Consider the following 15,403-nt stretch of genomic DNA (forward strand, 5'->3'; position numbering starts at 1 on the left):
TTTGTATTGTGTTAATCGGTTTTATGGTTATTTTCTTTGTATTTTTTTGGGTGGAACTCCTCAAAGGCAGAATCATTGTTATGTTACCACTGATGGACCACCCTCTGTCTTCATATTGAAGTTAAGAAGTAGGTGGCATCATATACGTACTGTTTAGATTTTTTTAAGTTTGGATTTAAGGTCTTTAAGGTTACTGAGTTTGAATAATGAATTGGACTTGTTCGCCTTGGGTTGCCCTTTTAGGCACACCTTTTTGAATACTTTTTGTCATTGTTTCTTGTTTTTCTTTTGGTACTTATTTTGGGAATTAATTGATTCTTTAAACTTAAGGAACATTAATTTGTTTATGTCTGTTGAAGCCAGAGGTTTTACAGTTATTACTGTATTTTTGAGCACTTAAGTATTTTGAACTTTAATAACCTGAGCTCTTGTTTGGCCTCTGCAATCTTTGCAGCCTGCCTTTCGAGTTTGGTAGTGAGGCTACCTGAAGTGAGGCCTAGTTCTGAGGGAGACTCGGGGATGCTCTGCTCTGATTTATGTTTACTTTGAGACATGTTCACCCTGTTTTACCATTTTGTGCTATGAAATCATAACAGGCATAAGCTGACTGTATTTCACGGAGTGCTAGCTCAAAGAACACCCACAGACCCCTCAAATGGGCATAACATGTCAAACCACCTGAAAATTAGAGAAAAAAGGAAATTAGTTTAGCCGTTAATGTTGAATTATCTTGAAACTTACAGTATAAGCTACTGAAGAGACGAGGATAGTGTCATTTTCATCATTTTCAGAACAAAAGGGACCTGGGCAACAAGAACGTGGAAAAATGTTTTCATTTCAAGCTTACTTTTTGGCTCTTCAGCTGTGCGCGGATTCCTTGGTTTGGATAAATGTCCAAAAGGTGGATGGCTTGATGACTTCCAGAAAGAGAGTATACAGATGTTAAACCATGAAGACACAATAGATAGCAACAATGTTTTACCTGCTTCGTTTTTACTTAAATATTTTTTACAACCTAATAAACAGTATAATTCTATGAAACCTCTTTTTCCCCACTGTAACCAGATATTATGGCAATTTCTAGGCCAGCAGCTGGAATTTTGTTTTCCAGCTTTTCTTGGGATGTTTACTTTTCGAAAGGGCTTGCTTTTCAGCTCATATAACATCTTGTATTCTTGGCACAAGCAAAAACACTTTCATGAATGTAAAAATGCAGACTAAATCCTCATACAATGTATGGAAATACTGTATAGCTATAAATAAGTAAATAAATAGATAAATGCCTACATAACCATTTAAATCACAAATCACACTGATGTACTAATTTTTGACTATACATGCTTCACACTATACTGAGCAGTTTCTTAATACAAATGTAAATAACATAATATAAAAATACTAGAAAAATATAGTACACATTTAATAAGTTGTTTCAATTATGTGATGGCAGTAGGCAATGATTTGTTTCTCACATAACTTACTGAATACAGAATTTGAAGCATTTTAAAGTGGTTGCTAAGAGGCACAAAAGACAAACATTAGAAAAAATACAATCATTTAAAAACACCAAAAGAAATGGACAAAAGAAAATCAGACAGACCAAAAGAGAGGAGGAGGAAAATTCTCCTTTACACTGTAATAAATCTAATGTATTTTAGAATTGGGAGGTACTAGATGCCTTTGAATCATATTGTAAGTACTGAATTCACAATACTGCACATCTTCACTTGTATAGTCTTCTACCAACAGTCAACAAAACCTCAGGTACTACTTGAATGATGAAAAAAGCCAAAACTGATGTATTAAAGAAAGCTGAAAGAGAGCTTGGGGAAAGCAAGATCTTGGTTTGAAAAATGGATAGGCAGAAATTTTCACACTAAGGCAAAACCCAAGTGATAACTAGGCAAGGAGAAAAAACTACATCAGAGTTGAAAAGAAGCACCTAAAAAAGCCAGCAATCGGCCATGATATAGATTGTAGACTGTTTTGTGTTCATGCTGCATTTTTCTGTTTCTTATGCTCTTTGGAACCGCACTTAATTGATTAAGCTGATTTGAATGAATATGAAAAAAATAGTAGATTGATATACTAGCTGCAAAGAACCCTCAATGCCAGGATGCGGTCGATGGTAGACTTCTTAGACGTAAAACCAGACTGTTCCGGTTGCTGGTAGGTGAGCAAGTGATCACGGATGCTATTGAGGGCGACCCTAGCAAGGACCTTACCCGGCACCGAGAGCAGTGTTATCACCTGTAGTTGTTGCAGTCCAGGCGATCACCCTTCCCTTTCCAGATGGGGACGACAAGACCCATTTTCTAGTCAGTTGGGATGATGTCAGTCTCCCAAATGGAAGCAAAGATTGTTTGCAATGCCAGTAGGGCAGCCTTACCACCAGCCTGGAGAAGTTGACCCCGGATACCACAGATCCCTGCAGACCCCCAGCTGGTTCACCACCTGTGCATTCTCAGTGAGATTGGGTGGTTAACAGCTAATTGGAGGATCAGCCTCAAGAACCGTGGACCCAGTGATATCCAACATCCTAGCCAGAGGATCAGCTTTGAACAACTATTCAAAGTAGCCAGCCCAGAGGGTCACAACTACAGTGTCATCCATAAGGACCGTTCCATCAGCTGCCCTGACTGTGACTTTCCGAGGAACAGATTCAGATGTGCGTAATGCTTCGATTCCTCTGTAAGCAGGACGTGGGTCACTAGACCACAGATGGTGTGTCACTTGCTCACAGATTCCTCTAACAAACGCCTCTTTATCTGCCCTCAGAGCCCTCACAGCCGTCCTTCTTAGTTCCTGGTATAGACCAGAGTTGCCATTGAGCCATGGGCTGCGACTCCTCTTGATGATATCGAGGATGCCCTGCGAGATGAAACACCTTCTTCTGGAAATACCGGTAACACCAACACAACCCTCAGCAACCATTAGGGTCTTGTCACGGAAGGTATCCCACATCACATTAGGTCGTATCGAAATCTGAAAGTTCCTCATACAAACTGTGCAAACTCATTAGAAACCGCCTGGTGTTGGAGTCTGGCCAAGTCCAGGCTCATTTTCCTAGTATGTGGTAACCTGCTGGACCTAAGCTGGATACTAAGAGTAGCAACAAGAAGTCTGTGGTTAGAATTCACAAACTGGGTACTTCTGTAGACTCTGCAGTTTTACAAGAGCCCACAAGGATGTGATCAATCTCCTTCACTGTACCTCCAGTATTGGAATACCAAGTCCAAGTCCTTTGTCGATTTTCGCAAAGCGTTTGACTCAGTTGATCGAGCTTGCCTGTCGAACATCCTGAGGGTTCGCAGGATCCCCTCAAGGTTGCTGGATATCATGGCTGGCCTGTACACTGGTACTGTGAGTGCTGTGCAGAGTGGAGGCAGGACCTCTGCACTTTTCCCAGTTGATTTTGGGGTTCATCAGGGGTTTGTTCTTGCTGCTACTCTGTTCAATGCTTGTATGGACTGGGTGTTGGGCAAGGTCGTGGGGTCCAGCGGCTGTGGGGCATCTGTTGCTGAAGAAAGATTCACAAATCTTGACTTTGCTGACGATGCTGTGATCTTCCATCTTAGTCAATGGAGACTCGGATCAGGATGCTTGAGAGACTGAGTGAGGAGTCTGAGTGTCTGGGCTTGTGAGTGTCCTGCATAAAAACCAAGATCCAGGCCTTTAATGCCCTCTTGGGCACAGCCATCAGCAGTGTGTCTGTTTGCGGAGACAGTGTTGACCTTGTTGAGAGATTTACTTAAACTGGCAGTGATATTCATGTCTCTGGTGATTCTTCCTGTGAAGTCAGTAGACAGATTGGGAGAGCATGGGGGGTCATGAGGTCGCTGGAAAGGGATGTGTGGCGCTCCCAATATCAATGCAAAAGGACAAATTTCCAAGTCTTTAGAGTCCTGGTGCTTCCTGTCTTGCTATATGGTTGTGAGACATGGACGCTATCCAGTGACCTGACACAAAGACTGGACTCCTTTGGTACTGTGTCTCTCCTGAAAATCCTTGGGTACTGTTGGTTTGACTTTGTGTCAAATGAGCGGTCCCGAATGAGGCACATTACCTGCATTGTGAGGGAGCATCAGTTACGGCACTACGGCCATGTGACGCGATATCCCAAGGGTGATCCGGCTCATAAGATCTTCATTGTTGGGGACCAGTGCGGCTGGACCAGGCCAAGGGGTTGCCCACGTAACAACTGGCTGAGGAAGATAGAGGGTCATTTCCGGAGGGCGGGACTGGACTGCGTGTCTGCCTTGGGGATTGCAAACTGAGACCCCGAGTTGTTTTGCCGTGTAGTTGGTGCACCAACGCATTGTACCAGTTCATGCTCCCCAACTTGACTTGACTTATACTGGAATACAAGAAACACCAAATTTATGATTTAATTCTATGCTTTCTTTATGTACATTAATTTATTATTTAACTGTTTTTGCCAATATGACTAACGAATTAAAGCCTAGAATAATTTTTTCCATATTTTTTATAGTTGCAGTACATCTGGATAAGTGATTTACTGATGGTCACACACTTAGTCACTGAGGGCAACTGATGTAGCAGACTTGTGGTTTACAGTTCAAAACCTTAACCACTAGGCCACCTTGCTGAAATACCCTTGCCAGCTTAAACTCTTTAAAATGTAACATTTTCACCTCAAATCTCAACAATTGCTCAATTGTCACTTCTCTGTTGCCCTTTGTGTCATTACAGGGAATTACTTCAGAACTTTAAGCCTACCAGAAGAGCTGGCTTTGTCCATTTCTAGAAAAGTGTTATTCCATTAATATTGGCCATATTCATGTAGTTCACTAATACTTGAACATTTGACATGTCATGTCATTTTTAAGCCTGCTTAATGCAATTAAGACACAGATGCCATACCTATCCTGACATATACACAGGATACACAACAGCTCTAGGCAGGGTGCCATTCCATCACAGCAGTGCCAGATTGATTTTTGTGCTTCCTTTCTATACAATATATAATCTTTCACATTATAGTAGAAGCTGTTTCATATAGCTTGCAATCTAGTTCATTCATGAGCTTTTCCTCCTAATTCCCAAAGGCATGCAGGCATGCTGGAGTGATGATGATTCTAAATTCAGCCTAAATGATTATGTAATTCCATATCATTTGTAAACCCTAATCTTTCTATGTATTTTTTATGTTGGACATGTAATAGGATGACTGGGTAATATTCACAACTCCAGAGTCTTCGATTTAGCTACAGCCTCTATCTGTCTGGAGCTTGTACTTTTACCTTTGTCTGTCAGAATATTCTCCCGGTAATCGTGCTCACACCGTAAAGACATACTGTTCTAGTTGATTGTCACATATAAACTCACACAGTTGCAGTGTGGAAATACCCAAGTGTGTGCCACATAGAGTTTTTTCTTGCTTTGCACCTGCTGCTTTTAAGTTAGGCTACAGACCATCTCTGTGCTGCAGCACCCAGGGTCAGAAAATGAATGAATTCATAAACATGTGATAGATCTGAATTAATTATCCATTTCATTAGCTGATAATGTAAAGTTGTTTAATGTATGTTTGGCTGTCTCACTTACACTAGTCATTTTTAAGACATCTTGAGTAAATGAATAAACATAAATATGCACTATTCAGTTCAAGCAGTCATAATTATGAAACAGATAAGTACATTCCATGTTATACTGTTTATCTTTTGATTGGAGAAAGAAGTGGGATAAACTCAATGTCCTTCAGTTGCTGCAAGGAATGGAGGAGAAATCACTTGAAGCTGTAAGGAGTCAAACTCAGTCATACATAGAATACATTCTAGTTCTATATATAACAAGCATTCCATAATTTAGCTAAAGGTCTTTTATCAATCACATTTATCTAATTTAAAATAATCCAAAATGTAAGCAGGGCAAAACCCAACCTGCAAACGTCAGTTTTTAAAATGCAAAGAATTAGCATCATTTTAAATACATTTTTTACATACTTTTCAAATGGTGTTACAATTACTCATACTCCATTAATAATAATATTTGATGTACTCCTGGGTAGCATGAAAGTGCATAGGGATAAATCATTTGTAAAATCAATTGTAATAGCTAATGTTTCTCAGCCTTAAAGCCCTCTGAACCCAGTTTTACATTTTTAAGTTAAACTTAAAAAGAAAGGCAGGTGGTGGGGTTCCCCTTTTGGTGAAAAAAGCATGACTTGAAATGGGAACAAATATTGTGCAGCACTGTCAAATTGCTTTGTGAACCGGCTGCTATCACAGCAACTCAGAAATGGTTACTTGTGACACACAAACAGGAACCCCTGTCCCAAAAGTGTGTCCTGACCGGGCAGTAGAGAAAACCTGGCCTATACTGCATTACTGGCACACAGGCTCCAGTTCAGAGAGGCTGAGGAGGAACTTTTACCACAGTTCACTCACATTTGAATGAGGAAAGTGTCTAGAAATACATGATGTCCTATTGTTAATCCTCTTATATTAAGTTATCCATCCATCATCCAACCCGCTATATCCTATCTACAGGGTCACGGGGGTCTGCTAAAGCCAATCCCAGCAAACACAGGGCGCAAGGCAGGAAACAAATCCTGGGCAGGGCGCCAGCCCACCGCAGGGTATTAAGTTATTTATTATTTTTTATTATCATATTTTATTATTTGATTACAATGCACACTATTGCACTAATTTAGCATAATGGTTTTATTGATAATATAAATTTATATATATATATATTTTTTTTTTTGGATTTTAGCAACTTAGCATTTCACTACATTTTATACTCTATATATAATTTATATGTGACAAATAAATTTGTCTTCACTTGACTTATCCTGCTTAACGGGTACAATCCCAACCCACCATCTGTAACTCAGTGGGTAAGTGACATTCTTTATTATCGCAAAATACAAAATACTCAAAAAATAAAAATCTCCCTTAGATCATCTATCCAAAACTTTTTTTTTTTTAAAACATGACAAGAATTCATTACTATTATTTTAAAATAAGCACGATGGACCTGGAATTGACTTTCCAAAGTTATTAATCATTTAATGATTTATCAAAAAAAAAAAAAAAAGATTTTAACTGTGTCTCTCTTCTCTTTCTTTGAGACAGGATTGAATCTTATTTCTCTTGGTTTATTTTTTGTCTTCTCTTTTTCATATGTTGTATTGAATTTAATTTAAAATAGATGGTTGTACCTATGTGTGCATGTTATGTCACACACATGCGTTTGGGAGTCAACCAAAGGGACCAGAAGATGCCAATTCCACGCCAGGCCAGGGGGCGGTGGGTTGCACAAAACCTTTCTCTTTTTTATCCACAGATCAAACACGAGAAATTCTGCCTGTGTCTAATTACAGTTCGAGGACATCACATCCTATCCCAGCCCCTAGGATGTCACTTCTGGTTCAGCCCTGATGACATCACTTCCTTTGAACCACCTTAAAAACTCTTCATCCTCCATACTGTTTTGGACTCTAACCTGTACCTGTCTTTTGCAGCCAGGGAAACTATACAGGTGGCTGCCCCAAGCCTTGTTGTGTGTCAGACTATTTCTTTCACAAAGGGTAAATCATTAAATAAAGGCAATTATTTTTGTAACCACAATGAATCAAAGCTGACAGAATACAACAAGTTTGCAATGGCTTATGGGTAATTTGATCATGCATAGCACATCACTCTGCTGTTAGTTTAGTTGAAGCCAAGGATGCTCTGCAGCACGATTGCAGTTGGCTTCAACTTGGCAGGACGCTGTGCTGTCTATGTCCGTTACCCATAAGCCAAGAATGTGTTGTACTCAGCTTCTCTCCATTGCAGTTACTGCACATTCTTCATTTCATTTTTACTAATTTTAAAATTGCCTTTACTTTTTGATTTAAACTCATGTAATGCTATTATTTTGTTCTGATTTTTGAAAATAATACATTAAAACAAAAAAAAAGATGCTCAAGCTTGCAGAGTTTCTTTGAATTTACAGTAAACATGGAGGCCTAGGTATTTGATTGTTAACTTAATCCTTTTAAGAGAAAGAACTCAGCAGTTCATCCACTTCTAATTGTGCAGTAGATACACAGCATAATTAGTGCACCCTGTCCAGGGCTTCAGCTACCTCCAACACAGAACTGAGATGAGTGATAAGTGAGAATTCATTTGGTATTATTGAAATACAACCATTACACAACTATGCTGTATAATAGATTTGCTTCTTCCTTATGTTTACTGCTGATGATATAGCGTTAAGAGCTATGCTATTTCCCTTTGAGTTAATAAAGTTTACCAGTCCTCTCCCATCATAGCCTTTAGCTCCCTAGGTACCTGATGGAGAATAATCATATTAAGAATTGCATAGGGAGTTGGATTAATAGTAGGATAAAATATCACAATCATACATACTAATAAAGTGAGTAAAGTCTGTTTCTTCACACAGAAAATAACAATACAATACAATACAATACAGTTTAATTTTGTATAGCCCAAAATCACACAGGAAGTGCCGCAATGGGCTTTAACAGGCCCTGACTTTTGACAGCCCCCCAGCCTTGACTCTCTGAGAAGACAAGGAAAAACTCCCAATAAAAAACTTGTAGGGAAAAATGGAAGAAACCTCGGGAAAGGCAGTTCAAAGAGAGACCCCTTTCCAGGTAGGTTGGGCGTCAATACAATACAATATACAGAACAGAACAATTCCTTAAGACAGCATAATAATAAAAATTTTAGAAGTACGGTTTAACAGTAAATAAACATTTAGTAAGTAAATATTTATAAAGTAAATAACAGACATTTAAATGAAGTTGCTAAGAAGTCTAAGACTTGTATTTTAAAATGAGTTCATCAAGAACACGGGGACACAGTTGGAAACTTGTTAAGGGTAAATTTCGCACAAACATTAGGAAGTTTTTCTTTACACAAAGAACGATAGACACTTGGAATAAGCTACCAAGTGGTGTGGTAGACAGTAAGACGTTAGGGACTTTCAAAACTCGACTTGATGTTTTCTTGGAGAAAATAAGTGGATAAGACTGGCGAGCTTTGTTGGGCCGAATGGTCTGTTTTCGTCTAAACTGTTCTAATGTTCTAAAGTGTCACCCAACTCAGTGATATAACATAAAAGATTAAGGAAGCATGAAACAGAAGTGAAGGCACTGACAGTCATATTGGCCGTGAGACAGCAGTCACAGATAAGGCTCCAGAAAACCTGGAATCAGCCACTCTCTGAATTCAATGAAGCAGGAGAGAAAACCTGGATATTTGTCTCATGATTCAACTATCCTGAGGGTCATTGTGATGCAGTTTTATCTGGGGCTTGAAAACGTTTTTTATTTTGATGTTTTTTATGTAAGGATGTTTAACATGTACCTAAAAGAAATGTTAAAGAGTAATATCAAAATCAAACACAGTGTTCATTGTGTTTTCTTTTTTGTTAAGTCTGGCTAAGCAGACCATGCTAATACATTTGCACCAATGATGTAGATCCCTTTAAGATTTAGTTTTGTATTAAGACAAAAAGAAAAGTGCTTGGGTCAGATCCATACCCTTAGAAAAACATCAGACTATACAGAAATCTCCCATGATCAAACGCCACCCTGGAAAAGTGCCAGATACAACAGTGCATAAAACGTCCAGCAATCTTTCCATGACTAAACCCCAAATTCAACTGCTAAACATGACTCATGAGTAGCTTTTGGCTTTATATATGTGATTCCATTTCTCCTTAACACTACTTTTGCAGAAATGTAACTTATTTAATACTCAAAAAATAACAAAGCTAAGGTGATTTCTATGAAAGAACACTGTTAAGATTCATTCTGTAGTAATTTAGAATTTAAAACAATTGTGAAACAATTTAACAATAGTTAAAATCTGTATCCAAATACAAATGTGTGCAGTTTTTTTTTAAGTACAATCATATTATACATCAAGTGCAGACAGTCATACAGGTCTCACAATTAGGTTCCTGCTATTGATCACAACTTAAACGATTATTTACATTGTAAATAAATAATGATGTCAGCTCAAAAAGAATTTCTAAAAATATTTTGATATTTAAATTCTCCTAAGAATGGTGTTAACAATGTTACTAAGAAAGCCACACAGCCTCATTTTAATCTACTTAAAGTCTAGACAGCGGATGAAAAGCCAAGCTTGTAATGGCTCATTAAACAACTCACAGATCGGTGCTCATTAGATGTGATACCTGCACAACTTCCAGAGATGAAGTCCTGTGGGACAAATCTGATTCAGATCTGAACTGGGATAAGAAACCATGTCTTTATCTATATTAATTTTTATTTACACGGCGTGGTGTACAAAAAGTACCCAATGTGTCAATGTCATTATTAATATTAAAAGAATAACAAATTATATATTATACATGAAACTTTATTTTGTTATTAATACTACAGAACGTTATTAAATGATGTTACTGACCATTTTAAAGACTTGGCTGAAAATGGTCTCCACTGGTAAAGATGCAAAGTTCTTCACAGCATGATATGTTTAAGTTTGATATGATCTTTGTCGCAAAACCTGTCTATTGTGAAAATCACCATATTGACTTATCCATGCTCTTTTCCATACATTCCACAATGTTGGTGACCACCTTTAGGAAAAAGGCTTCTTAATCTCAATGCACTACTTACAGATACATCACTTTTTTTACCAACTGAGGAATTTTGTATTTCGCAGGAGTACTTGCAACAAGATATTCTTCCTGGAACTCCTCATGTGTAAAACATGTTCAAACATACAGCATAATCGAAATATTCTTTTCCAATAAATACATAAATATAGCATGTCTTCTGTCCAATAAGCACACAGAACTAACAAAAACTAAATAAACCAAAATGGGTGCAGGAACTTCTCATTAGTTTCACCTACTTATTGTGCACAAGGCAGCTTTTTCAGGCATCATCCAGTATACTGGATAGATAGATAGATAGATAGATAGATAGATAGATAGATAGATAGATAGATAGATAGATAGATAGATAGATAGATAGATAGATAGATAGATAGATATGAAAGGCACTATATGAGATAGATAGATAGATAGATAGATAGATAGATAGATAGATAGATAGATAGATAGATAGATAGATAGATAGATAGATTCATTAAAACCTTAATAAGTCCAAAATTCATTATGTGAATCCACGAGCTGCTAGGAAGCTACATCAACATTTTACATAATTAAATATAGGTATAATTATATGCTCTAAAAAGCACCAATGCTGATGAGTCTTTGGTAACTTTTCAGTGGTGCAGACTGAAGGTGAATGGCCACAGAATTTAACATAGTTTAAAAGTTTGTTAAGCCACCGTAACAGACTGAAAAAAGCAAAATTTGATACACTAATTTCAACATTTCCATGTTGTGCAAGGTTTCAACAGTACAACTTCAGAGACCCCTCTATGCAGAAGAAATTTAGAGTATCAGTGGGAAAGGCAGAGCATCCAGCCACAAAGTTACTAAGAGGGTCAGCATTTCTCCCACTGCCAAAAGTATATGAAAGATGATGTATGATGGCTAACCAGAACCTGCTCAATATAATGCTTAAAAATGAATCTCCTCAAAGAAGATGATAGTCTGAAAATATAAAGTCCCAATGGAGTGTGGTCAGCTCAGTAGCATGAGCTACCAGGCAGTAAACAACCCTGTATTGGGCTCCAATCCCTAAATAAATAGAGACTGACAGTATACAAGTATAATGCACATACATGCTATAACACACCCATTTCTCCAAACAGATGTCATAGTGCTCCAGCTGATTTAAATCCCATTCATTACTCCTGATCCACACAGAAATCTAAAATTCATCCCAGCTATCAGAAAGTACATGAAACATGTATGCAACAATAGTGTTTTGTGGTTGCAAGTACTATGGTTGCACCTTTTTACCTGAACTTGAAACCTGAGGTACACAATTGTTGAAGTTAGTGACTCAATAAGTTTTCAATTTCCAGGTAATTTATTAGTGGGGTGTCATTATGAGGGGCAAACAAACCATTTTGGTTTTCTGGTACTTTCAACAGCAGTGTTTATTTAAGTAAAGACAAAGCTTGAAAGTTAGTATGAGATGAGTGGACTCTATGAGCTCATTGGGCTGAGTCTTGTAGTTTAGCATGGATATGTTAAATAAGTTTGCTTGCCATATGTTGCTCTATGATACAGACATGAAAATCATAATTGATTCAAGTAGTAAACAGATTTTTCCATGGAACCGACATTGCTATCATTAGTTTCAGTTACATATGATGTAATAGTGCAGTTAGGATTAATCTTTGAAGATGCTGAGAGTCACAAGTGCTCACATATTGTTCTTATGTGTGTCAAAGCTTTTTAAACTATAGAATTTGAACAGGACTACCATCCTTTCATTGTGTTTTATATATCTTCCCATGTAAGCATTTACTGAACTCACTCATCAATTAAACAGTCATGATAATTTGGAATTTATTGTAGGGACCATTAAGTGCGAGGTCTAAAACCAGTCCTGGATTACTGACGCACATACATATATGCACAAACACAAGTCCACTTTAGAGCCACTGATTTTACAATTCTTCACATCATAAGATGTTTGATGAAATTGGAGAACTGTGAGGAGTCAAACACTGACTCAGAGCGAATGTGAATTGTGTAAGCTGGCAGGAGTAACCACTGTGCCAACATGCTCCTCTGTGTTTCATTTAGCCTTCGATAAACAAATTCAGGGTTATCATAACTCAATTTTATTCTTATTATTTGTAATATTTAAAGTTATTGTTGATATTTTAAAGGATATATCATTTTTCAATTGTTGACAAATAATTTAAGCATTTGCTAATAGCATTTCTGCATATAGTGCTAACAACATAGCATACATTAATGATTCTGATACTCCAGCTTTAAATAAAGCAAGCATTTAAATGCTTAAAAATACCATAACTTTATTTTAGTTTGGCGTTTTAGCTGAAACTGTGAATCCAGTAGCATGCTGAATAATAAAATTAACTTAGGATATTTTCCACAGTTCTGAATGGAAAATAAAATGGATTCCTTTAGGAGGAGAAAGAAAAAGAAATGTGATCTTTTCTCAGGATGCTCAGGGGAGGAGTAGCATTCCTGTTAGATTTAGGATTTTTTGAAAGAAAAATTCACCTTAAGGCAGAAATTTAGGGTAATGGTGGCAGCTGAAGAAACCATGTAGCAGCATGATTATACATTTTCAAGAGGTTATGCAAGTATGAGATGAAGGGAAGAACAGTACTTTCTTAATTTGTGGCAAGTCATTTGTTTCAGTGTATATATTTATTTATTTGTAAACCTTGTAAAGTTAATATTGTTAGTTTAATTCTGCCATAAACTGCAATTGAGTCATCTGTCAATGCTATTCTACTGACAGCAATGTGTAATTCTGAAATACCTTGAAAAGGCCTCATAGAAGTGCAATAGGGTAGCACAAAGGTTAAAGCTTCTTCCTGAGAGCTCGGGGGCCCTGTTTCAATTCCTTGCTCAGTCAGTGTATGTGTGGTTTTGAGTATTCATTCTATGTGTCTATTGACCTCCTACATACCTAAAGATGTGCATATGAAGTTAGCTGCTGATTGTAAACCACTTGAATATTAGAGAGTATTCTCTATTATAAACTGGCACCCTGTCTAGAGTTGGTCCTAAATAAAATGTATGTTCTGAAAATGGAAGGTGACGCATTTTCATAATGTATCGACCATTATATATTCAGTCTCCAGTTATGATGGTTGGTTTTAGCACTATCAGTACTTGGTTAAGCTGCCACACAGCTCTGATGTTTCTGCTTACATACCAGCATGCTGTGCTTTCTCTGCCTTTTTGTTCATGGAGCAATGAGAGGATCTTTACAAAAAAAAAAAGCCCTAACCCTAACTATTTTGCATTTCATCAAATGGGAAAAACAAAACAAAAGTGATAAGGTTCATAATTTGGCGAAAGATTGCAGTGAATTTAATGTAATTTTTTCATGGTGGAGGGATGAATGTTATTGTCTAATCCTTTGTTTTTCCAAAACAAAGTTATTGTACCTTTTATGAAAGAAGGTGCTTGTTTACATAAAAGTGGAGCTTCTGCTTTTCAAAGCTTTTAAGGACACCACTTGGTGCCAACACCACTTAAAGTAATCTCCGTTAGCTTTGATAGAACACACAAAATGGTAGTTTCTTCTGTTCTATGGTTTTACCTCCCACACATTCATACAGTATATACTGGAGCAGAGCATCATCTCCCAGCATTCCCACTTTACAGCTACATGATCTCATACATTTTCTTGTCATTACCAGATTTAGGTTTTGGTACTTTACAGCCAATCATACACTGAGCTTATGATTTTCTAGACACTCTTTATAATTTTTTGAAATAATTTACTTTAATCATGTAATGAATAACCTACAAACGTGCAAAAATATATGTGAAAATGTGTGGGGTCTCTGAGGTAGAAGGTATTGCTCAAAAAACAAATTGAGAATTCAGTCAGACTGTTCACAATGAGACAGATGAATACAATGTTTGGTTTCTATGCATAAGGAGGAGAGTCTATTAAAATAATAAAATGTACAAAGTGGTTGACACAAGGGTTTTAATCCTGGCTCAGTTATTGTCTGCAGGGAGTATTCATGTTCTCCTCTTCTGTGTGTATTCTTGGGTACTCTGGATTTCCTCAGACATTGGAAATGGCTTCTAATTGGTCCAAGTGGGGCAATTTACAGATAAACAAACTTGCTCAACTGTAGCATAACACTGATCACTTACTACATTTCATTATATAAAAAAATAACAATCTGGACAGTCAGAAAGGTATTTTGTGGTCTTCTTGCATTTTAGGTGATGCAATACCAGCTTAAAGCTGTTTTTGTTTTCAATTTATTTTCAACAAAAAAAATTGAGCTAATGTTTAATTGCTTATTGCACATGACAAGCAGCAAACTGGCAACAACTTTATGTTTCCCGTAAAACTCTTGCTGGAAATACATGAGAACAGAATGGAGTCATAAATGGTAACAATGAAAATTCCCAGTCTGACTGCTGATACCACTTGGTCTTATGTGCATCTTTGCTGGTTTGAAATGAAACTTTTTTCTTTTTAACTGTCTAGAGTACATGTTGAAAAAAAGAAGACCTACAGCAGGAAAAACCAGTTTAAGAAAAATAATGGGTCTTACACTGAAAAGGGATACTTACAGTTGGATGTCCCGTGTGACATTGTGAGCTTCCAGGTACAGTACTGCTTATGGTTCACTATTGCATCTTGTGTTTATGTTGGACATCTTTGAGTTCCCTATTCATAATGATCATTAATAGGCATTCACATGTAATTGCTATTAACTCTTTCAGGGCTGATGTTGACTTTTGTCGAAATTCAGGGGTACAGGATGGAAATCGGCTGTAAACTGCACCAAAACTC

Source organism: Polypterus senegalus, chromosome 8 (assembly GCF_016835505.1).
Source record: "Polypterus senegalus isolate Bchr_013 chromosome 8, ASM1683550v1, whole genome shotgun sequence".
Classification (NCBI taxonomy): domain Eukaryota; kingdom Metazoa; phylum Chordata; class Cladistia; order Polypteriformes; family Polypteridae; genus Polypterus; species Polypterus senegalus.